The sequence below is a fragment of the Panthera onca genome, chromosome D2 (assembly GCF_046562875.1).
Source record: "Panthera onca isolate mPanOnc1 chromosome D2, mPanOnc1 haplotype 2, whole genome shotgun sequence".
NCBI classification, from domain to species: domain Eukaryota; kingdom Metazoa; phylum Chordata; class Mammalia; order Carnivora; family Felidae; genus Panthera; species Panthera onca.
The window spans coordinates 33,804,585-33,830,378 of NC_138349.1; the positions used below are offsets into that span (position 1 = coordinate 33,804,585).

Sequence of the window (25,794 nt, forward strand, 5' to 3'; positions counted from 1 at the left end):
GAAGCTTAAAAACATTAGGCTGTGTGAAAGAAGCCAGACACTGAATGATTCCATTTATATGAAGTTTTACACCTGTGCTAATATAGTAGCTACTAGCCACATGTGGCCATTTAAGTAAAAATTTAACTTAAATTAAGTATATTAAAAATTCAGCCCCTAAGCTGCACTAGCCACATTCTGAGTGCTCAATGGTTGTATGTGGCTTGTGAACTGTATAGTATAGCACAGATAAGACTATAAAATGGCACAAAGGGGTGGTGTATACTCCTCCAACTGTATACTTTACCCCTATCAGCATTTCCAGTAGACTGCAGGCTGCATTTCAATCCCACCTGTGCTCTCAGCCAGCTCTCAGCACTGAACAACCTGTTCAATTGTACAATATGGTGCTGACATAGCACTACGGCAGTGGAATCATTCAATCTGAGTTTGGATCCCATCTCCAGTTAACCTTGCTAAGGCTTAATTTTTATATCTGTAAAATGGGGAGAGGCTAATAGTTTCTCATGTAACCTTCACAATAATACTATAAAGTACTAATTCCTCAAAAAATAGTACCCTTTATTCTCATCATTATAAAAACTGTTCCAGAGTCATCACATATTCCTTCCTGATGTAAAACCATGTTTATTTCTTTTAAATCACCCCCCAGGACTATAATAACAAAGGCTCAATAAATATTTGCTCACATATTGCTTTGTCCAGAACATTATTTGTATGTTAGTAGGTGATGATTTTTTTAAAAAAATCTCATCCAGTGCAAGCAGTTAAATTATTCTTTAAGTTTGTCTCTACAAGTGTACTGGGTGCTAGCATGAGTGCAAGGGACTACATGACTTCACAAGAAGAGAAAGACACAATCCCTGCCTACAAGAAAATCATTTGCTATTATGGAGCCATAAAGAAAAAACTTATGATATGAGCTAATAACATAAAACACTGAATAGTCCAGGCAGTTAAAAAGTGACAGAATCATTCAATAATGTGTGTATTAATTAAGCAACTGATAAAAAAAATGACGATACAAATGGCAGAAATCAGCATGAACTCAAGTCTTATCAGCAAAGACTTCCCAGAGAATGTCATAGTCTTTAAAAGAGGACTCTGCCCTAGGAAGTAAGGCCAGGGAGAAAATGGAGGAAAGAGGGAATTTTGGCCATGTCTTGGAGATGGGATGGAAGATTGTAGGCTGACTGGCATGTCAGAGTATATGCCAGAGGCTACTCTGCCCTCACTAAGCACAACGGCAGCAGAAGCAGCAGAACCATCCTGGATAGGTGCTAGAAAGTTCTCCCATCAGGTCAAGGCACTCATTGTGGAAGCCTTGCAATGAAGGGGAAGAGAAAAGTGGGAAGAACCCAGAGCCACTTCCTTAAAGCCCTTGCATTACCTATCCTATGCATTAAAAATATAACAGGCTTCCCCAAACAGCCAATTGCCACCATTCATTTGGGGTACATATAACTCATGTAACAAGCAATTTTTAATTAATTGATAGTTTGCAATATCAACACACCCATTCACTAATTTTTTTTTTCAAACTGGTATTCTATAAGTCATTCCTCAATTAATGTAATTGTATTTCCAAAGAATTAAAAATACATGTGATGAAATGTAACTTACTCTGGATGAGATAAACATAACAGAACAGCTCTACTACCCTAACACATTCTCACATTACAGTCTCTCAGTAAAATGATCCTGATTTAATCAATATAGGATATGATTCAGCTCCTGCAAACTCTTTTCTTCATGCCTGTGTTTCTTGATCTCCTTCCTACCTGGGTCCCCCACATCTGATATCTAGCCTACATTTCATCGTCTCACGGAGTAAAACATTTTCCAGACTAAATAACTCTCCAGTTTCATAGAGATTCGCCTATAAAGCCCTAACAGATGGAAAGCATTTTAAATCCACATACTTAATGCATAAGATAACCATTTCTAGCCATTTGCTTTTTTATATTTACATTATATTTAACACCAGCACCAACAAAGGTCTTCAGAGGTCTTCTGGTCAACAAGCTTAAAAATTACTCTTGTTCCTTATGGATGTCCACCAGTGACATCAAATTCTGGGTGGAAGCCCAAGCCAACAGCTGACAAACAGCTGATATGATTCTACTGGATTGTTTTCAGTAGAGTTAAAAATGCAAATGGAACACCTCATTAAAACTCAATGTCCATTTTAGTTGTGCCTCTGATTTCTCACGAAGTCATCATCCAAATGGGAGAAGAAATATTATTCATACTTTTTACCTAATTGAAAAAAAATGAGGCAAATAAGCTTTTTGTATTTTGTTTTTGTTGTTGTTGTTTACATTTTTTTAGCCTGTAAGTCAGTACCTTGACATTCTTGCTATTTTTCAGGGCAGTGTCACCCAAAGTACAGAGCTGCTTCCGAATCCACAATCTGAAACAAGCAGGGTTGCTCAGACCTGTATTACCAGCTTTCAGGACATTCTTGAGCCTCTAACAAGTAATGGAGGGTAGTGAGTATCTAGGGAGGGTGAGGATATGCAGGAGGAAGCAAGGAGCCATGAGTTGGCCAATCTCAGGATGTGGGTGGTGTGGGCTCCTCAGGAAATCAATGATGTCACATGACAGTTGGTAAGGTGCAGTTCATTTTGTTACCATTATATCATTATTCCAAATACTAGTTATGATTTTTATAAGTTCCAGGGCTAAAATAAAAAAAAAGCAAGTTTTGGCAAGAGTGTTGTACCATGTTCCATACTGTTTAACAAATAGCACATGTTATATTTTTCTGATTATAAAGCAATACAGATTTACCGTAGAAAATTTGAAAAAAGTCTGATAAGCATAAAGTAGAAAAGATAAGGTAAGATCATTAGGTAAGTCCTAATTTTCTTATAACTTCCTTCCAGTTTTCCATGAACATACATCTTTTAAACTGAAATTTAAAACTGAAATTATATTGTATACTCCATTTTTATCCTGCTTCGGTTGTGTATTATCTAAAGGAATAACTTTTGAACATAATGAAATCTATATAAACATCAACATTCCCTTTCCTAATGTTCTAAACATTATTTTAAAAAGGAGGAGATCAGGGAAAATTATATAATCTGCTCCCCTGAAATCAAGCCTAATCTCGCCTGTTTAATATATTTATAATACTGCCCCATCCGTGGAATACAATAACTTCCACTCGATCTTTCTTGAAATGGCTGGTCAACCAAAAGAGTATGATTCATTCGTGCACTTATTCAAAAGAAGTTTTTTAAACAGCTAACTATGTGCCAAATCCTATGCTAGGCACTAAGTATAAATGTTCCATAAAACTACTGACTCTAATTGAAATTTATCAAAGAGATATATGCTAGGTTCAGGTGTTGTTTATAATATTAAACTAGGAGGAACAGAGCCAAGTTTGAGGGTGATCTAATCAAAACCAGACTCTCCAACCCACAATTTGACACTCACCTCAGCCAGGGGGGTCTGCTCTGCTGCTCCCCGAACCTGCCTATTCACCCCCACTTTTGTGTCCTGTTCATCACTCCTGAGCCCCCTCTACCTTCCTTTCTCCACAGCCACATTCTATTCAGGAAGCTTCTTTGATCACTCTCAAACTACTGCTGCACCTACCATCCAGAACATTCTTGAGACAACCTTAATTGCCCTTGTTCCAGAGTGGCGTGGTGATAAGTATCTGGGACGGGTGCCAGAGCTTCATTTTCTTAATTATTTCCCACAACTAAGCACCACATGCATTACTGCCAATCACCTAACCATTCCTCTCAGGACTTTCTCCACATGAATCTGTCTCTGAAAAGATTTTTCAAGGAAAATATTCTACACTGTCAGTTGTTGCAAGCATTCTATATATTTCCTATCCTGACTAATGACATTGGTTGCCTTCCTGCAGTGGGATGACAGCAGAGACAAAACACTTGGAGTAGCAAACTTTGATCCACTTTACCCATAACTCCTCAAGAAAACAGAACTACCCCATGTAAGTCAGTCTCTTGGGTCACCTCATCACCTCTAGGCCACATCAAGATCTGAGCACCTCCTGTCTTATTCAATCGTCACAGTAACTCTGGTGAGGCACATACTAAGCCCACAATTTCCAATTTGGAGATTAAAAAAAAGAAAAAGAAAAACAGGTTTAGAGATTAAGCAACTTGCCCAGAATTATCCAGCCAGCCACTGGGGAAGCAGACATTCAAATGCAGGTAGTTACTTCCCCATAGCAAGCCTTTTATGCCCTAGCTAATATTCTTCCTCACGTGCTCTTCCCATGAGACTGAAACCAGTGATTCTCACATTTACATCATGTGAGGACTTGGTACAAATACACGCGCCTGGGTGCTAGCCCAAGATGTTCTGATTCAGGAAGGCGAGGAGAGATCTAAATTTCAATAGGCACTTCCCTTCTTCCCCCCACCGACCAGGTGACTCTGGTGCCAACTGTCTTCAGACTACACTGATGATACTGCATGAAACACAAGGAGGCTAAACTAATCGGGGGTGGGGGAAAAGGCTTTTGTAAAATGGCATTCATTTCTTCATTACCCATGATCTATCAGGGCTTTATTATTAGTTTTTTTTAAAGGTTATTTATTTTGAGAGAGAGAGAGAGAGCACGAGCAGGGGAGGGGCAGAGAGGGAGGGAGAGAGAATCACAAGCAGGCTCCATGCTGTCAGTACAGACCCTGATGTGGGGTTCAAACTCACAAACTGCGAGACCATGACCTGAGCCGAAACCAAGAGCTGGACACGTAACTGATTGAGCCACCCAGCGCCCCATGAGGGCTTTAAAACAGGATGGCTGGGAGTTAGTGCTGAACTGGTACAGACTGTCAGTTTGGGATGATGAAATAGTTCTGGTGATGGATGGTATTGATGGCTACACAACAATGGGACTGTACTTGATGCCACTGAAATGAACACTTAAAAATGGCTAAAATGGCCACTGTTGTGTTATGTATACTTTATCACAAAAAAGGAAAAAAAAAAAACAGGGCAGAATGCTAACCTCTTAGCTGCCTTGCAGAGAAGTTTGTGATACTCCTTCCTGCTGAACTGCAAAGAGGTGAGATTTACTTTTTTTTTTTTTTAATGTTTATTCATTTTTGAGAGAGAGAGAGACAGAGTATGACCAGGGGAGGGGCAGAGAGAGAGGGAGACACAGAATCCAAAGCAGGTTCCAGGCTCTGAGGCATCAGCACAGAGCCCAACATGGGGCTCGAACTCACAGACCACAGGATCACAACCTAAGACGAAGTCGGATGCTTAACTGACTGAGCCACCCAGATGCCCCTACTCTTAAGGGATCCCTTGTGAAAGGGACCTACTGAGAGACAAATGGTGAAGAAATTTGGCCCCCAGGTGACCCGTCCTCAGCTCTGGATTGGCTGTGCACACTCCAAGGCCAGGTGACAGGGCCCATGCTCAGCGAGAGTTCTCGGCACATGTTAGCAAGCCTCATCCCCTTCCTGCCCACAGCTTGGGAGCTTCTGAAAGTATATCCCCTGAAGCTCCCCTTGGGAGCTTCTGAAAGTATATGTCCCTGACATACCCATGGGTGTCCATGGACATGGTAGAGAGGGAAGACGGGTGCTCAAGGGACCTTGGGGAAAGAGCATGCTTCACGGTTTCAGCCAGCTCCACCCTGGGATTTTCAGCAAGTCACCCCACTTCCCTCAGATGTCACCTGGTCTGTTCCTTCTCACTTTTCAAATTTCAGCTCAAATAGCATCACCTCAGAAAGGCTTTGCAGGCTCTAAAGCAGCCCTTCACCCCTCCCACCCATCACTTTCCGTAATATTACACCGCTCTTTGTCTTGTGAGCATTTACTACCACTGGAGATTATACATATTACTTATTTGCACACTAGTTACTGGCTGGCATCCTGAAAGGACAATCAGAGCTTCTGGAGAGCTGTGGAAGTGCTGGTTTTGTCCACTGCCATGTTCCCAAGGCCTCGCTGGAGACATAGTAGGAACTCAATAAATATTTATAGGATAAATAAATAATCAGCCTCTTTTGTTAAATTGTGTATAATCAGTTCCTTCTATCTCCCAAGACAATTTATAGGGAAGGACAAAAGAGATCCGCTATGGCCAGGGTACTTTGTAAAAGGCAAGACTCCACACGCTAGGTGGGGTTATAGTGGGGATGGGAGCAGGGCAATTTGTGAAGCCTTGAGCACCTCAAGGAGCCTCCTCTGTGACCTTGACAGTAATGTGGCTCCTCCTTACTCCTGTGCTCTCTATAAGCAGAGACTTGTCTGGAATCTAAAAGTGATGATGCTCCACCCTGCAAACCATCCAAACAGAATGCAACAGTTATTTATTACAAGGCAAGTCTTCTCTGTGAGTTTTCTCACTAATGGGGCATTATTTCTCAAAGAACAAGATGTCACCTAGGACGTCAGGGATCTGTCAGGTGGGCAAACCTAGAAGAACCACAAAGATGCCCCCTGCCCCAGGTTATTTGGGTCCAACAAGCATAATCCGAGTGCCCAGTATATTCCAGGTCCTGAGCACAGCCCCAGGAACAAAGAGGTGACTGTGACTGTCATACTGGGGTGGGGAATACAGGCACTAAATTTAAAAAATCAATGTTTTGTTTGGGGCACCTGGCTGGCTCAGTCGGTTGAGCATCTGATTTTGATTCAGGTCATGATCTCACAGTTTGTGAGTTCGAGCCCCACATCAGGCTCTGTGCTGACAGCTCAGAGCCTGGAGCCTGCTTCAGATTCTGTGTCTCCCTCTCTCTCTGCCCCTCCCCAGCTTGTGCTTTATCTCTCTCTCTCTCTCTCTCTCTCTCTCTCTCTCTCTCTCTCTCAAAACTGTATAAACATTAAAAAATATTTAAAAATCAATGTCGATAAGGTGAATCAGCATTGGAGGGGAGGTATGTGTGTGTCAGGGAAGGCTTTTTTGAATGATTGAGACCTAAACTGAATTTAAAGTACAGAGGAAAGGCGGGTGGGAAAGAGTGAGCAGCCCAAGGTAAGGCACAGAATGGGAAGACCACATGTTGTGTTTAGGGAGCTCCAAGTAGTGAAAGCATTGGGTATTCACTGCCAGGGTGGCCGGGGTATTAGGAGACAGGTGGTGGCCAGAGGAAAAGATGGCTGAGGGACATACCCAAAGAAGTGGGTAGGTACTTTCCTGCAGGTACCAGATCAGAGCTGTTTTTCAGACATATATATGAAAGCCGTGTGGAGAAGAGCACACTCATTGGTCCAGCAGCCCCTAGGGTCAGTTTGGCTCGGCTAGGAGTAAAAAACAGGTGGAATGAAAAAGATCAACCAGTCTTCACTGTGTTGCAAGCAGAAAACCTGAGTTGGGAGGAGCTTGGCTTGAGGAACTGGAGAGATCCCAAGAAATTTCCCAGCCAGACTTGTGTCACATGCTAGAGGACACGGCTGCCTAGGTCTGTCTAGGTCATTGATTCAGGATCGCCTGTGGAGCCCTGCTCTTGGCAGTCTCGCCCTGGGACAGTGCAGCTTCCTGACACCCTGGCAGAGCCTCCCAGGTGCTGAGTCAGTGCTGAACAGAGGGAAGAGGAGAAAGAAGAACCGGTATGGTTCTCAGTGGAACCTCCTCTGAGTCCTGAGTGAAGGCAGCAGAAATGAAGAGAAGGAAAATTATGGCCCTGGTGTTTCTGCATAAAATACTTATGCTCCAAATTTTCTCACTAGATGTGGTACGATTCAGAGCATCAAAGGCAGGTAAACCAGAGAAAGAGGGAGACGGAGACGGAGACGGAGACGGAGAGGGAGAGGGAGAGGGAGAGGGAGAGGGAGAGGGAGAGGGAGAGGGAGAGGGAGAGGGAGAGGGAGAGGGAGAGGGAGAGGGAGAGGGAGAGGGAGGAGAATGGCTGGGTTGGGATACAGCAGGTGTAGAAAAGCGTTCTTCTTCCTTCCTTTTTCCAGCTGTCTTTACACTGGAGCTGCCTCAGTCCCATGCACTCAACAGAAAAGGGAATGATGAACCAGGTGGATATACTTTCAGAAGCTCCCAAGCGGGAATTCTAAACTTTGCATATTCATTTTGATAATATTTATAAAAAGAAAACCGTTCTCAAATTCAACCTATCCCCCGCCCCCGAAATCAATCACTCCACCTTTGGCTTGGACCTGGGGACAGAGGTGCAAGTCCCCATCTCATTAGCACAGGCTCACCTTTTCCCTTTCTCCCTCTACTTCCAGCTCCTCCTGCTCAAGGCACTGAGAAGGCACTCAGCAAGTGGCTGAGTCTGACAAATTCCCTGTCATAAAGTTAATAGCATATTCACAGTTGACCCCTGGGGGATGTGCTTCTCATCAACCCCAACAGATTGCAAAGCCCTGGCTTACTATTTACCACCATATCCTAGTATCTACTGGGCAGTCTCGTGCACAGAACAAACAATAAATGTCTGTGGGATGGACAGGTGCAAAAGTTGGGAACACGGTATGTTCCATCAATAAGGGAATGATTAAATAAAACATAGTACATTCATACCCAGGAAAACAGATTTTTGTTTGTTTGCCTTTATGACTCAAATTTAGATAAATGTACCTGGAAAGAGTTTCAGAGCATACTGTTTCACTTTAAAAAATAAAAATTAAATTAAAGAACAAAATATTCTATGAGGTCACTTATATAAAACAAAACAAAACCACACACACACAAAAACAAAGGTATATCTTTATGTGTATGCGTATGTATGACTATATAAACACATTAGGAAAGTTTGTAAGAACACCCACTGAACTTGTAACAGTGATAACTTCTAAAAAAGAAAGTCAGGGGTTAATGTTAATGGGGACTTTAACTGTGTTTATACATTGTTTACAATTCTTTCCAATCAATAATGTATTACTTGCATAATTTAAAATAAAGCATAATCTACAAATCAAAGACATAATTTTTTAAATCTGAAATTATTTTATGTGATTTTCTTCATCCTGTAAAACTTTGCTTGAATGAGTTAAAGAGCCTGAGGAAGTCAGTAGACCTAGTTCCCACTTGGGCAAGGGTTTATTTATCCTGCTTATCTCCAGTTAGAGCCAACAACGCTAATGATTCTGAATAGCACAGGCCACTCCTTGGCCGTCCCATCCACTCCCACCCACGACTTCAACTATCACCTCTATGTGGATGACTCCCAAACGCCTCTTTCCAGACACAGCCTCTCTCCACAAGCTGCAGTCCTGACTTTCCAACTTCCTGTTGGGTAGAGCCAACACCCCATGTACAAAACCAGACTCCTGTCCTCCTCCTCTCCCTAATTCAATTCTTTTGCCTAACTCCCTCCTTCCTATTAACTGTCATCTTCTTTTTCCCAGGAACCAAGAAAGGAAGTTTCCCATTCATCTCTAGCCCTCTTTATCCATATATCGACCCAGTTAACTATTACATTCTAGTGATTTTTCAAAGAAATTCTTCCCAACTGTTAACTCCCTTCTGTTGCCACTGACACCACATCAGATCAGGTTCTTTTTCACCCATAACCTGGACTAGGGGAATAGCCTTCTAAATGGTCTCCTTGCTCCTGACAGCTTTGATCACCAGAGGAAAGAAACTTAAAAACAACAACAACAACAACAACAACAACAACAACAACAACAACAACTTAGTGTTAGATGCTTTTTCATATACCATCTCACATGGCTGCCTAGGTCATACAACAATCCCTGGTACAAGGTATTATTGTCCTAATTTTGGAGGTTTTAAAACTAAGGTCGAGAATTTGCAAGGTGATTTGCAAAAAGCCTCACAGCTATTAGTTGCTGGAATTTTGATCTGAACCCTTGTCTGTTGATTCCAGAGCTCGTGGTTTTTCCACCACAGTTGGGAACTTCTATGGATCCTTACCTTCTAAAAGATAAAATACACACCTCTTAACCTGCCTTGAAGGCCTTCAACATTCTAGCTTCAAACCTAACTTTGTAACAGTATAGAGTACGCACCTGTCAAACACACTAATAATGTTTCACGTGCTTTATTTCATTTAACCCACCACAAATCTATGAGGTAGGTACGATGATTATGTTCATTTTATGGATTCAGAAACTGATGCAAAGTGAGATAAAAAATAGATTACTATGTTGGGGCGCCTGGGTGGCTCAGTCAGTTAGGTGTCTGACTTCGGCTCAGGTCATGATCTCACAGTTTTTGAGTTCGAGCCCCACGTCAGGCTCTGTGTTGACAGCTCGGAGCCTGGAGCCTGCTTCGGATTCTATGTCTCCCTCTCTCTCTGCCCTACCCCTGCTTGCTCTCTGTCTCTCAAAACTCAATAAACATTAAAAAAAAACTAAAGAAAATAGATTACTATGTAAATCAAAAATTATCTCAAAATAAAATTTAAAAAATAGCTCAAGCAACATTACCCAGCTAGTAAAGCTGGATTTCAAACTGAGGTCTGTCTAGCTAGAGAAATTTTTAGGAGGCAGAATGGACAGGTAATTCAGTTCATGCAATCAATCAACATTTGTCACAGGCTCAGTACTATGCTGGGGCTGGAGACAGGAGAAGGGAGCACTGACAGTAATAGCTGCTCCTATGGAGCATATGCTCTATTGGGAAAGGCAGATATTGAAATGGGAAGGCGAAGCCTGCAGTGCTAAGAGACCATGGACTCAGAAGGAGTAGCCTTGGAGAGCTGAGGGTATCGGTAAGTCAGTCACTGCAATAAGGAACATGGGAGAAATAGGTTTGGGAAAAGACTGAGCTCAATTTGAGACACAAGTTTTGGGAGGATGTCACACAGGCAGCTGGATATGCAGGTGTGGAGCTCAAGAAGAGCACAAAAAGATCTGGAACCATTGATGCAAAGGTGAAACACAACTCATGACAGTGGATTAAACCTAAGGAACCCCAGCATTTATGCAGGCAAACAAGGAAAGAGAGGCCTCAAAGGAGCCCCTGCCCACCTGGCTGACTAACACTCTCCTGTGAACAAACCTTCTGAGGACTGCTTCACCTTTTCCCAAGCAGGAACACCTTTCCCTTCTTTCTATCAAGCCACACCATGCCTCAGTTAAGCCCTCACCTTGTACCAGAACACTCCAACCCAGAGCTTCCTCTCCTGGACTCAAGTCATGGAACAAATGGCCGGAGACTCCACCGTTTCTTTGTAAGGATACTGAAAATTTCAAGTATTTGTGCCCTGTGTCTCCCTAACTGAACTGAAAGCTCTTTAATGACAAATCACTGGTTTCAAATTAGGAATACAGTTAATCCTCTTTACAGAACCAATCAATAGTAGTCAATTCCAAAAAAAAAAAGTGTAATAAAGCAGTAAATCAATAGCCAAGCATTTATGTAAACTAGTTACTCCAGAAGGACCGGAATGCCTTCCTCAATACAACAGCAACCAGCATCCTGGGCATGCTCTCAAGTTTTCCCCTGAGCCTCTACACTGAATAGAGCCAGTCACAAGGTGACCTCTTCTTGTGCATTTCTCGTCTGTTCCTTGGAATGTGCCACGTTCTTTAGGCTTAGCAGCCCTTGCTTCCAGAATCCTTCAAGTTGAAAAAAAAAAAATGTCTTCCAAAGGGAAGAAATGAGGGTGAAAATGATTTGCTCAAGGAAACACCAAGTAGCAGCCAAAGAAGCATCTTTCCCATGAGTCAAGCCACAGTTTTAACCAAGCCCCTTTAACAAAATCTTGTCATATTTTATGGCTCATAAATGATTCCTCACTCATAAAGTTTACACTACCCTTCCATACATAAATAAATGTCCGAGCTATAGAGAAAGGGAGAGAGTTAGTAACTTCTTGTTTCACAAATCACAGAAACTGTCAGGTTCTCACCCGCATTATCACCTGGCTCAGGTAAGCCCAGGTTAGGCAGCAGCTTTGGGGGTATTGCTCATCCCATCGGCAAGCACAGTTGCTGACACACAGGAGTGACTCAACGTGACCTCTGTGTATATCAGTGATGAATGGATGAGAAAAGAAGTTTGGGAAAAAACAAAACTGTAGAAAAGAATGAGGAGGCAGGCAATGAAGGGTGACATGTAAGTAGCAAGAGTGAGAAGAGACAACCAACCACCCCCTACATCTGAGGCTCAGACTCTCCCCAACTTCTCCACAAAGACACCAACACAGTAGCAACATTTCGGGGTCAGTGTCTCAATCCTACAGCTGTGAAATACACACTTAACAGTATTCACCATTTAGTATTTTTAAGCTTTGTAACTGCCTTCTTTCTTTCTCTTCATGTGCCTTAGGAACACTTTTTTTTTTTTAACCTTTCAGCTAAATTAAGCCTTGACACCGAAATTGACAACTACTAGATTCTTAGGCAATGATGCAGCCCAAGCTTGTCCTTTGGGTTTGCCTCAGTGCTGCTTTAACATCCCATTGCTCCAGAAAAGATCTGTCTTTGGTGTCTGGTATCCTCAGGGATGGTGCCTAACCCTCTAATGGCAGAGTTCCCATTCTGCCTATCTTATGAGAGACACAAAGAAGCATGAGTGTCCCCAGTATTTAAAAAAAAAAAAAAAAAGAGCATTGATCGCATTTTCACAACACAGGAAGAGCCCCAGTTAACCCATCTCTGATATGCACTTTATCCTACTTACTTTGCCACACAAACAGCATCTCTAGCTCCTCACCATATTGGAGGCTGCCCCTGTCACTCTCAGGAAAGCACAGGGTGGTCTCCTGGAATCCAGTCTATGCATACCCAGGAGCAGCAGCTAATTTTAACAGCAGCCTTTGATGACCATGGCTAAAATCTAGCTAAAAAGAATTCCAAAGTACAATCCAAATGGGTTCTAGATTAACCTCTATCTTAGAGATATAATTCATTAATACAATGATAATAAATTGCCACAACAAGACTGCAAGCATGGTTTAATGGTAGATTTGTTAATGTAATGTAACACAGCAGTAGGTCAAATGTGAAAAAAGCATTAAATCACCTCAAAGATTACCCTTTTGGCATGTGACATAATGCAACTTCCTTTTATTTCTTTTTTAAAATATGTGACTACAAAATTACTTTCTCAAAGTGATTTAAGCTTTTTAAAAACAAAAGACAATGTTACATTTCTTAGTGAATATGAAAAGCATTTCCATTAAAATCGGGATTAAATTAAAAGGTCTATGATCCTTATTCTTAGTTAATAATACTCTGGAATTTCTGATTCACAAGAGAAATAATCATTACTTGTGGATAATACAATTCTCCACATAGAAAGCTCAAGAGAATCAGCTAAAAGATTAAGATGATTAAATAAAAAACATTTTTTAAAAATAAGAGAAATATAATATGAAAGTTACTACAAAACTTAACTGAGAGACATTTGAGTAAACGAGTAAATTAAGAAACATACTGAAAGGATAAAGAAGATGTGGTATATGTATACAATGGAATATTACTCAGCCATAAAGAAGAATGAAACATGGTCATCCAACATGGATGAACCTAGAGAGCCTTATGCTAAGTTAGATAAGTCAGACAGAGAGAGACAAGTACTATATGATTTCACTTGTACATGGAATCTAAAAAACAAAACAAATAAACAAACAAACAGACCCTTAAATACAGACAACAAACTGGAGGTGGGGGGACAGATGGGTGAATTAGATAAAGGTGATTAAAAAGTATAAACCTCCTAATATATAATAAATAAGTCTTAGGGATGAAAACTACAGCATAGGGAAGATAGTCAATAATATTGTAATAACGTTTATGGTGACAGATGGTGATGACACATTGTAATGAGCATTGAGTAATGTACAGAATTGTCAAATCAATATATTGCACAATTAAAACTAATATAACATTGTATATAAATTATACCTCAGTGATAAATTTTTTTAGAAAAGAAAAATAAACATACCAGAATGTAAAGACTAATTACTATAAAGACATTCATTCTTCTTGAATTAATATATAGATTTATTTCAATCCCAGTCAGAATCTCAGTGGATTTTTGAGATTTGACAAAATGTCTCAAAATTTAATTTGCAATAAAAAGCAAAAAATAGTAATAATAAAGAAAATTTGAATAGCTATAATGAGAGAGAACTTCCTTTATGTGATACTAATATATATTATAAGGCTAACATAAATAAAACAGTGAGGTACTCAAGCATTTGAAGATAGATTATCTTATGCCTGAAACTAACTTTAGAATAAACAAAATGAGATTAGAAGTTGCCTAGGATTATCCAATGTATGTATTATTGAGGGAAATTATATAAGGAATATAAATATATATGAGGAATAAATATATTATTAAGGAAAATTAAGTATTTAGAAAACAGGTTAGATCTTCAGCTAATAATATGTACAAAAAAACTTATTCCAAATGAAAATTTGAATGTAAAATGCCCCTGAAAAGCTAGGGGCACCTGGGTGGCTCAGTCACTTAAGCTCTGACTTCCACTCAGGTCATGATCTCACAGCTCATGGGTTCAGCCCGAATCAGGCTCTGTGCTGACAACTCAGAGCCTGGAGCCTGCTTCGGATTCTGTGTCTCCTTCTCTTCTGCCCCTCCCCTGCTCACACTGTGTCTCTCTTTCCTTCAAAAATAAATAAACACTAAAAAAAATTTTTTTTAAAGCCTGAAAAGCTAAAAAATATAATCATAGAAAATAGATAAAGACTACAAATTTAAAGGCCATGGAAGTAATTATCAGGAAGGACTAGATCTGCCTGGTCATATGGAAATTAAAATTTTCTATATGTTAAAAAACATGCTAAACATTTCAAAAATATGATATTTCATTAATATATATAGTATCCCATAGTGGGGGTAAACATAATCTGCTTAATTATGCTTAACAAAGTTAGGTGAAAACTTATAAAACATGAAAACATGATCTCAATTTGGAAAAAAAAAAAAACAGGAAAAAAAACCCTAGAAAGCCATGAACCAAATGTTAGTAATTACTCTAGACAATAGAATTGTGGTTGATTTTTGGACTTTTTCTTTATCATACTTCTATTTCCCAAAATAAACATATTGTTTTGCAATCAAGAAAAAATGCTAACTTTGAGCCCCGCATCAGGCTCTGTGCTGACAGCTTGGAGCCTGAAGCGTGCTTCGGATTCTGTGTCTCCCTCTCTCTCTGACCCTCCCCCACTCACACTCTGTCTCTCTCTCAAAAATAAAATAAACATTTAAAAAATTTAAAAAAAAAGAAAAATGCTAGTTGAGAGAAACAGCAGCAAGTGACAAAGACAGGAAATTACTTATAAAAATACAGGATGCAGGAATGTTATATTCTTAATTCATGAAGAAGTCTCAAGTTAAAAAAAGATAAATGGACAAAAATGACAATTAAACAACCAAAAAAGCACAATTATGTGTTATATATTTATCAATATGTATATTTATTTCTAGTAAGCAAAGAAATGCACAAACTATGAAACACCAAGTCTAGAATCTTTCACTGACATCCACTGGAAAGACTACTCTAGTATATCAGAAGTAGAAGCACAAATTGGTACAACCTTTTTGGAGAGCATTTTGGCAGTACGTATCAGGGGTCTCTAAGAAAATTCTACACTTTGATTTGTGGTACTTCCACTTCCAGGGACTCTGTGCTAAAGACAGAATGAGAGATCTAGGCAATGGAGAGGTATTTAAATAGAAAAAAAATCAGGGATCAACAGCGAAATTTCCAGCAGTAGGGGAATGGATAAGCCCTCCATGGGACCACATGATAGAATGAGACCCAACCACTGAAATCAAAGTTTGGAAACACCAAATGATGTGGAAACATCTTTTGTTGTTGTTGTTGTTGTTGTTGTCAATTTTATTTGTTTATTTTGAGAGAGACAGATAAAGTGTGAGAAGGGGAGGGGCAGAGAGAGACAGACAGAGAGAGGGAGAGAATCCCAAGCAGGTTCCATGCTGTCAGCTCTGAGCCTGATGTAGGACTTGAACTCGTGAAGCCATGAGATCATGACCTGAGCCGAAATCAAGGGTCAGATTCTTAACTGACTAAGCCACCCAGCCGCCTCTAATGTGCAAACATCTTAATGATGGACTGTTAGGCAAAGAACCCAGGATTCAAAATTGAGTATTATATATCTACAGTATGGTCTTAATTCTGTTTGAAACAAAGGTCTCAGTTTTGCCACTCCCCAGCTAGGTGGCTTTGATCAAATCCTTGAGTCTCTCAAGGAGACCAGTTCTTTCAACTTTAAAAGTAAGAGGGAGACAATTGGACCCTTCCTTTCTAGCCCTCAATTTTCACTGTTGGATGACATAGCACATAATAAAAAAGTAATAAACAAGTCATAAATGGGTATATAACGTCTGCATTAACAATTAAAAATTTTTAAAAATAATAAGTAAAAGAATTGTAGTTGTTAAAATTGTTTGGATTAAAGATTCTTTTTTTTTAATTAGTATATCCTAAATAGGTGACATATTTTAGATCTGTGCTAAGATAGTGATAATTCATTAGAACTATACGGTGTGGCTAGAAATAAGCACACTCTTATCCTCTGTAACTAATTTGATCTGGGCTTGCCTGCCTGAGTCGGGAACACACTTCACCTGTTGTCAGCCATCCCATGACTTGGCATTGGTGAGGCTCCGCCCATTCTCAGTCAGCAAGGGGGTGGTCATGGGAGAACCTGCAAGGTTGTCTGACTGCTATGTTGCATAGTGGATGATGGTCACTTTTTTGGAGTTCTTTTTGTAAATTTCTTTAGCTTCTGTGTATATTAGCTCAAGAAATTCTTACCTTCCTCTGTTAGGTTCAAATAATAATTGAGCATATTTCTTTCACAACCTCCTGGAGCTTTACCAATCCCTCCCACTATGAATTGTAAAACCATGCCGGAGGCACGATGAAAGAAAAACCTCAAACACAGTAAACCAGGCTGAGTTAGGGCCTGAGTTATTGAGCCTGCTGAGTGGCAAAGAAGTGAATCTAAATCTGCTCAGACCCCAGCAGTTAACAAAACTGCAGACAGAGTGAGGTTTATACTTTGCCCTATCATCCAAATTCATTCTGCCTTGGGGCGGGGAGGGGAGGGGGGGAGGAACACATTTCATGCCAAAAGTTTTTAACTTCTGTGAATTTTAACCACCTCTTTGAAATTGACAAACCAGACTGCCAGAGAGGGCTTCAATTCTCCCAGGCAAACAAACCATAGGTGAAAATATGTTCATCAATGAAATCTGAGTTCATGTTATTAATAATAACAAATGAATTGAAACTTCTTTAGAAATGACAGTAACTTGAACCAAATCCAGTGATATCCAAATTAAACTCTGTTATATGATATTTTAATCCCAGATGTGTATAGTATATACTCAGTCACATGTGTTTTTCCCAGTGATTTTTTTCCATTCCCTGGATTTTCCATAGTCAGTGATATTATATAGTTTAAACCTAAAATGAAGTCATCAAAACAGAGTCTCTCCTTGCTTCTGCCTCTTCCTTAATTCTGAATATTGCAGCCCTACTGTTTTATTATAATGCAGTTGTTCTTATAAGGCATTAAAAACATATAAATGATCATTGTGTTTTGTTGTATCTCTGGACTTATAAGGACTCATAATCAGCCCCTCTTAAGGGAGACTTACCAGTACTTTTATAAATGGATCACATTTTCTTGGGGCCACCAGAGCAGATCACGCCACAGAGTGTGCAGCAATGCCACCACTAAGTAGATAATGGCACTGACCAGCACTGTGTGACCAATAACCCTGTCAAGCTTAGCCACCCCGTTTATGTTTACATTTTGTTAAATCCTAAGGGTAGAGAGGAAAGGATTCAACAGTGTTCAGTCTGTATTATGGACCAAATGCCTTGGAGAAGAAAAAGGGAGGAGACGGGAGTTTCATTTTGCTCCTCTCATCCCAGCCCTTACATCTGGCAGGCAGGGGAGGAAAGAAGAAATGTCTTGCAAATCCTAAAAGTAGCAGAGACCCTGCTTCCTGGCAGAGGGTAGTGAGGCCTCAGAGACCTTGAGGAGGTGAGGCTGCTGTAGAGGCAGCCTCAAGTTACTGCACCTGAAGTCACCTGCGGTCAGGGACAATGGAAAGCTCAGTGGTAACCAGGCAGAGAGAGGAGGAACAGCAGACCTCCAGCTGCAGCCCCGTTAGGAGAGCAGAACCCTGTGAAGACACAAGGCTAGTTTCTTCTTCTATTGTGTCATTGGGAGACTTAAAAACGATCCTGAGAGCTAGTGTTTGTTGAATTTTTATTGTGAATCAGGCACTGTTCTAAGCCCTTTGCATGAATCATCTCATTTATTATGTAGATTCTATGCCCCTCCCATTACATACATGAGGAAGTTTAGGTCCCAACAGACGAAGGTTATGCAGATTGTATATAAGTAGTAGAGTTGGGATGTAAACAGATCTAAGCAACATGTATCCAAATCCCAAATTTGTAAAATGCAATTAGAGAAAATACAGAGTTATATATCTTGCACATCCAAGTCTCTGGGCTAAAGGTCTTCTTCAGAGTGCGTTAACATGCAGGTTGGTTCCTCTCAAACTTCTCTGCCTCTCTAGCAATAGAACTGCCCTTCCAGGACAAATCTAAAGCAGAACTTCAATATATAAATAAAATTAATAAGAGCAAGGCTGCAGGGCAGAAGCAGGGTGAAGGGCTGAGGTCTTCTCCTACCATATCCTTCACCTGGCGGAGGCCCCAAACACTCCTGGAACATAGTTTGAAAACCACTGGTTTCGACCAATACCACTCTGAATTATGTGCTTGAGAGACAAAAGCAGCACAGCTAGAAAACCAACAATAGCCAGCTAAACCAAAGGAAAAGGGCAAAAATAACCCTCCCCCCGGCCTCAAGAGTCACAGTGGTACCTCACTATCCCCTGACACTAACCATCTCAAGTTTGAGCATTTGAGGGGCCAGAAGAAGGTGGAATTCAGGGTTGGAGCAGAGAGTCAGGAATGAGGCAAATCCAATAAACAGGCAGAGGTGGGAAGCAGAGCCAACAGGACTCCTGGGCCAGCGGTCTGTGGTGAGTGAGCGAGGCTGCTGTAAGAACAGAGGTGGGAACGAGAGGGAGGCCTGCACAAGAACTGCTCCCAGAGTCGGCGTCCTCCGGCTATGAGATGGCAATGGCAAAAACTCACCGAGCACTTCAGTACCAGGCTTTTGGGGCAATGGGGGGACTACACTGCCCTCCTTCTCACTGATTCAAATACTATCTTTTCCTTCCATACAGTAACATACTGTTCAGGGGCTGATACTGTCAGACTAAGCAGACAGAAATAAATGCCTGCTTCGGGGAGTAGTGTGGGTAACACTTAAGAGCGTCAGACTCCTTGGCATCACACTCTAGCTCTGCCACTACTAACTGTGTAACCTCGGGAAAGTTATTGAACCTCTTGGTGCCTCAGTTTCCTCTTCTCTGATCTGCAGAACATAAAAGCACCTATCTCAGAAGGCGGCTGTGAGGATGACAGGTTAATACACGTAAAGTACTCAGAACAGTACCCAGCAAGGTTTGCCCTAGGTATTGGCTGTTATCGTTCCCTTATTAGGAGAGCTTTTGTTTCTACACCCAACCACTTTCTGGTTTCTCTTCCATGCCATATTAGTTTCTTATTGTTGCTGTGATAAATTGCCACAGTTTCTGTGGCTTTAACAACATAAATTTGTTATCTTACAGTTTTGAAGGTCAGAAGTCTAAAATGGGTTAGTAGGGCTGAATTCCTTCTGGAGGCTCTAGGGAAGAATCCATTTTCTTGCCTTTTCCAGCTTCTAAGAGGCCTGCATTCCTTGGCTCATAACCTCTACCTCCTACTAGAGACTCTGATCCTCTTGCCTCCCTTTTATAAGGACCCTCTTGATCAGACTAGGCCCACCCAGATAATTTCCTTATCTTAAAATCTTTAATTGCATCTGCTCAGTCCCTTTTGTCGTGTAAAGTAACATATTTATAGGTTCTGGGGATTAAGACTTGGACACCTTTAGACAACTATTGGAATTATTCAGCCTACGACACATGCCTCTCCAAAGTCTAAAACTGCACACTGGCAAGGCTAAGGTAGACCCAGAGGGCAAGAACAATAATATTAGTAGCTAACTTTTTGAGCACTATGTACCTGGCACTATGCAAAGTGCTTTAAGTGCTTTAAGATCTTACTCAGGTCTCACAGCAACCCTGTAAAATTACTACCCTGCAGAAAGGATAATTTCTTGTCTAAGGTTGTACAGCTAGTAGGTGGTAAAGCCTATGTAAACCAGGTAAGTTTGATTCTAGTGTCCTTGTATTTCACCAATAGAATACCTTTTCCCTACACCTTAAGCTATTATAACTTAGGGAGAGGGGAAAAGGGTTGCACCATGACAATCAGGGGCCTCAGAGACTGTGCCATAAAAGGCAAAATGCTCCCTGGATACAGAGAGACAGGGGTCCTGCAGAGCCCATACTAAAAGATCCACACAAATAGTGAAGCACTCAGAACATTTTATTATACTCAAAGGAGAAACCTTGGGATTAATTAAGAATTTCTTCAAGTATACCCAGGAAGGGACCACTTAGTCTTGCCACCACTTGGGGAGGGAAAGTGAAAAGCCCATTCCCGACCCTGGGCCAGGTCTGCAGTTCTAGTCAACCTCCAAAAAGAAGATAGGAACTCACAGTCTCCTGTGAAGAGACTTCCAACTGAGTCACACGGATCCAGATCCTCTGAAAGCATACCAGGAAGTCTCAGAACCCCTGTGGGCCACCAGAGTGGCCCCACCAGTGTTCAGCAGTCAGTATACACCAGGGCCAAACCATCCCCCCTGCCTTCTACCCCATAACAGTTATGAGTATATAACCTGCCACGTGCCACTGGTTTCAACAAGGGACCAGTAATTTTACCAATACCACAATGAATGGCCTCTTTTTCTATCAGTTCTTACACGGTGAATGGCTCAAATTTTCTATCAGTTCCTACATGGCGAATGGCTCAAAACCAACTATGATGGGCACAAGGTGGAAAGGGGAAAGGCAAACAACTGCTAAGCACACGTGGTTTAACCAACCATTCATAGCATCTCAACCTCAACTGCTAAACAATTTAGCCACAGCCCTACCTGAAACTTTCTAATCAGCGGAGTTATAGCTACCTGGCTTCACCCAGCCAAAAAAAGTGGCCATTTGTTTGTTTTGGGTGACGAGACCAGAGGCTGATGCAGAATAGCACAGTGGTCAAGGGAATGGACTCTGAAGCCAGCCTGCTCTGACTGCCTCCTGGCTCTGGCACTTTCTTGCTATGACCCATGAAAGTTACTTAACCTTTTAGGTCCCGGGTTTCCCCATCTTTAAGATGCACATGATAATGGAGGTCCATACTCCCTTATCCAAATCAGAAGATTTTTGGCTTTTATAATGGTAAGACAGTACCGTGTGCCATATATCACATAACACTGTTGGTAGGATCCACAGCAAACATGTCCATTCTTTCTGAAATAAGAATGTATGAACAGTTCTCACCAGGTGAGAAAAATAAAGACTACCTCATGTCAAGTCAGACCAAATTTTGTAGCCAAACTTATGAAAACCAGTTTTCAGAGCTTGTTTTGATTTTAGAATTGCAGGTAAGGGATAACACGTCTCTGGCACTTGCTGCCAGAATGAATGTTCGAATGAAATGAGTTAACAGATGTAGAGTACTTAGAACACTACCTGGAATGCCGTAAGCTCTGCAGAAGTGTTACCAACAACAACTGCTACCATGATTTGCATCTAAATAGACTTGCTAGAGCATTATAAACAGGAACATTTTAATTTATGACTAAATTTGGTTCAGAAATCAGTACCTTGGCGATGAACAGGCATGAACCCTTTAGAACAATATTCCAGGACAGGATTTCTGAAACGATGGAAATGTCCTGTATCTTAACTGTCTGGTAGAGCAGCAACTAGCCACATGTAAGTACTGAGCTCTTGAAATCTGGCTCATTAATTTCATTTAATTCTAACTAATTTGAATTTAAAGCCAAGAGCCCTATGTGGCCTGTGGCTACCGTACTGATGGCGCAGCTATAGAGGGCTAGGATCCAACCTGGCCCATGAAAACCTATTTAAGCCATTAACACAGATGAAATATAGCTTTAGTAAATGTAAGCCTGAGTCCTGCACCCTGAGAGCAGAGAAGACCACGTGATGCTGAAGAGAGTCTTCTCTTCCTTTCTAGGCCTTGTGCTTGGCCCATGGCAAAGTACATCTTTGACATCATCTTTACCCTCCCCACTTCTCCATCTCCAACTCCCTTTTTGGGGATCCCACATAACTGGTCCACATGCTTCTCTAAGCCCCATCATACCTCCCAGGCCTTCTACCACAGTGCCATGCTCCCTATCACCTGCCTTCCCTCTCTCCAACCAAATTCCCACTTGCTCAATGCCAAGATGTCAACCAAATGTGAGCAGGAAAGCAACTTGATCAAACAAGCCACTATTACTTTCTCTAACAGCTTCCCTATGTTTCCTTCTAAATCCAGAAGCTCTTAATTGTTGTGTTCCCCAGGAATCCCCCTCTCCTCCCACCCACCCCCAGCAGAGGTAGCCCAGCCAGAGAGAGAGGAGTCTGGGCTGAAGCAGCTGTTGTCCTCCGTAGGCTGCCTGCCAGCCAGGTGTGTGGCAGTTGGGGACTGCCAACACACACACATGCAGAGCGGGCTCACTCTGTGCAAATATCTCCTCCTGCCCAAGCATGAGAAACATTCCCTGCTCTCTGCTCTAAAAAAAACATCATGCACAATTCTTTCCAATTATCCTTTATTCAATTTGAAATTTGTAAGTAACAAATTGCACATTAAATTCATTTTTTTTAAGTACACAACAAAAACCCAGAAGAGACTGTGACTAAGAACAGTTGCAAATAAAAAAGAAAACCAACCACCTTCACTGGAATCTAGCTTCACCACAACCCACTTGAGCATGGAATTTTTAATGACACAGGTCAACCTTGGAGCACATCCAAGGAGCTTATGTTACTAGAAGGACTGGAAGAACGTCCCTACAGCTCAGTCTCACCTCTTACTTGGTCCCAAGGCATGGACCAAAGATAATTACTATGCATGGCTCCTAGGTATAAAGAAAATTTCCTCTGTCGGCCTGTAAATGGAGGACACATAAATGGTAAATATTATGTTTTTCAATATATCCTTTCATTTATACTATCTTCTCCAAAGTAAAGATTTGAATCAAAGAACAAAAGTCTTAACACTTAATAGCAGCCCACAATTATTTCACAGGGCCTTCTAGTCGCAAGCACTGTGCTAAGAAAGCCACCATTAATGCCTTCAGTAGGAAAAATGAGACGTGCACATAAATAACTCTGGAAGAAAAGAGAGGTCGGGAAGGTAAAATGCTGCAGGAATCCCAGCAGCGGCAGGTTGACTATTTGGGGTTGGGGTTACCTGGGATGGCCTCACAGCAGCAACAAAACTCAGTCTGAAGGATGGTTAGGATTTAGAATGGTGAAAAGGGGCAGGAAGGGCATTTGGGAAGAGGAAAGGACGTTCTAGCTGACAGCATCATCAGGCATTCTTTAGAAAGTATTCGTGAAGACATGGCTGCATACATCATCCAGAGATAGTTCAACTCCCCTTCTCCCGCAGGGACACACTGTGGGACAGTATCTATGGGGTCACCTTCACCAACCACCCAAGAAAAGTTTTCAAAAATTCTCCCTAGTGGGTCCAGCATTCTTGGCCTCCCCTGTGCCCATTCTGCGGTCGAGGCCCCACCCTATTCTACCAGGGGTGCCGACAAGAAACGCAAGGAAAAGTGCTTAATCTTGCAAGGATCTAAAAGATCTACCAGCAAATTCTGCATAAATGCAACTACAATTATGAACAGCATGCAAATAAAACTTTCCGATGAAGTGAATCTCCCGTAACATCTCTTCAGGGAGCTAGTGAAAATGATGCTGATAAATCTTTAAATGATGAATCTTTCTTACACGGAACAATTGGTTGAGTCGGTTGAACCCACTGTCTCATGGATTAAACACCAGGCAAGGATTAAAAAAAAACCAAACCCATACAATTTATACTGCGCATTTGTTATTAGCCACAACGGCGGGCTTCTGGCTCTATGTTACTCATTATCGCAGCACTAGAAAACATTTTAAAAGACGTGGCCATTCCAATTACCAGTTAAAGTGAGCCCAGGTCCAACATGGGATTTTCTAGGACTTGATGTAGCTCAGTCTCTCCAGGAACTATCTCGTGGGCACCTTCCTTGAAATCCTGTTGCTAGGTGCCGCCTCAAAGAGAACTTATGTTTTCCCTCCTTGGGCTGGCCGCCTCCACAAGCATACAGAAAACGCGGCGGAGACCGAGGCAAACGTGTGAGGGCAGCGAAGTCGGCGCTCAGGGCGCCCTCGGGCCGGAGTTGCCCGCGCGCCCTCGGAGCCCGGCCTCGGGTCGCCCGGGTGGGGGCGGGGCCCGGGCCCCCACGCCAGGTACGGACCCACGCGGCCGCCCTCGTGGATACGCTGGAGTCGCACAGAAAGCGCCCACCTCTCCCCGGCGCCAACCTCGGGAACCGAGCCACACGGTTGCCTCCTCACCTCTGCTCTTCGGGCCAGTCGCGCCGCACCGAGTCCCCAAGTGCAGCGTCCCCTCTGGGACGCGCCTGTCGCTAGCGGCGTCGGGTGTCCCCGCTACCGTGTGTCAGCGGCGGAGCGGGTGCCAGCGGCGCGCCACAGCCACAGGCAAGTGCCCGGGAGGCAGAGCCCGGGGAGCGCCGCCCGCTCTCCCGCCCGCCGCGCTCTAGCGTGTGCGCCCCCGCGGGCGCCGCTCCCTCGCTCCGCGCCCCTGGGCTCTGCGCGCTGCCGGGACGGCACGGCGGCGCGGGCGGCAGCGGGGGCCCCCGCCCTGGGCCGGCCTTTCCCAGAACTCGCCCGCCCCGGGTGAGAGGCCGCGAGCGCCGCCGCGGGCCCCCGGGCGGCCGGGGGAGCGGCCTGAGGCGGGGCCCGCCCCCGGCAAGGGCCGCGCGGAGCAGGCGGGGGCGAGGGGCGGACCCGGCCGCCACCCCCGCCCGGGAGGCCCGCCGCGAGACCCCCGCTCGGCCTCGGGCCCCGCGGGCTGGCGGCAGCCCGGGGCCCAGGCGGGGGCGGGCGAGAGCGCTGCCGGGCCGCCCGGCTGTGGGGAGGCGGGAACTCTGGGCATCCCAGGCCGCGGGAACTTTAGCCCACACCTTCTCCCCGGGGACCTGCCCTGTTTGACACTTCTGGAAACTGAGGCTCGTGGCGGATAGGACGCTTGACCCAGGTTACTCTGGTAAATGGAAGCACCAGGTGTCGAACCCCTTCAGTCATTACTTTAACAGGTTTTACTGAGCACCATACCGGGCCTGGCGCTGTGCCACGCTCTGGAAATACTCCTTTTACTGGTAATAGTGGCCATTCAGGTCCGTGGACTCCAAATCCAGTGCCCTGTCATTGCTGAAGCGAACATGCGGATGTTCAACCCCTGCCAGAAACTGCAGGCTCTGCACAAATCCTTCCATGGGTGCTGGGTGGTTATTAGACCCACTTGACAAGAGAGCCAGGAACCTGGAGAAAAATCAAATTATCATTCCCCTCCCCCGCCCTTTTCCCCTCCTCTTTACCAATTTTGATGGACTAATGACCAATTCCATAGGTCTGACACCTGGTACATTCAATCTGGACCAATTCCTGAGGCCCATAACCCCTCTCATCTGTTCTCTTCCTGGACTAATCATCCCTCTTACCACAGTCATTTTATTTTCCCTCTTCTACAACTTTAATCTGTGCAGAAACCTTCAGAGGCTCCCTACTGCCTTCCAAACTAACTCCACATACTGTAGGAACCCACCTCATCATGCTTTATATGGACCACCCAAT

At 42.9% G+C, this 25,794-nt stretch overlaps 1 protein-coding gene across 4 annotated transcripts in view; it reads right to left on the reverse strand.

The window, feature by feature from the left end:
- PLCE1 (phospholipase C epsilon 1) overlaps positions 1–24,956 on the reverse strand; it is a 322,822-nt gene extending 297,866 nt beyond the window's left edge. For 2 of the 4 annotated variants that reach the window (XM_060641978.3, XM_060641977.3), the window contains exon 1: positions 24,496–24,952. The gene's annotated coding sequence lies outside the window, so the exon portion shown is untranslated. Of the gene's footprint in view, positions 1–24,495 lie in introns of all 4 variants that reach the window. The other 2 variants (XM_078434608.2, XM_078434609.2) reach the window with 2 other exon arrangements.
- Between the last annotated feature and the right edge of the window lie 838 nt (positions 24,957–25,794).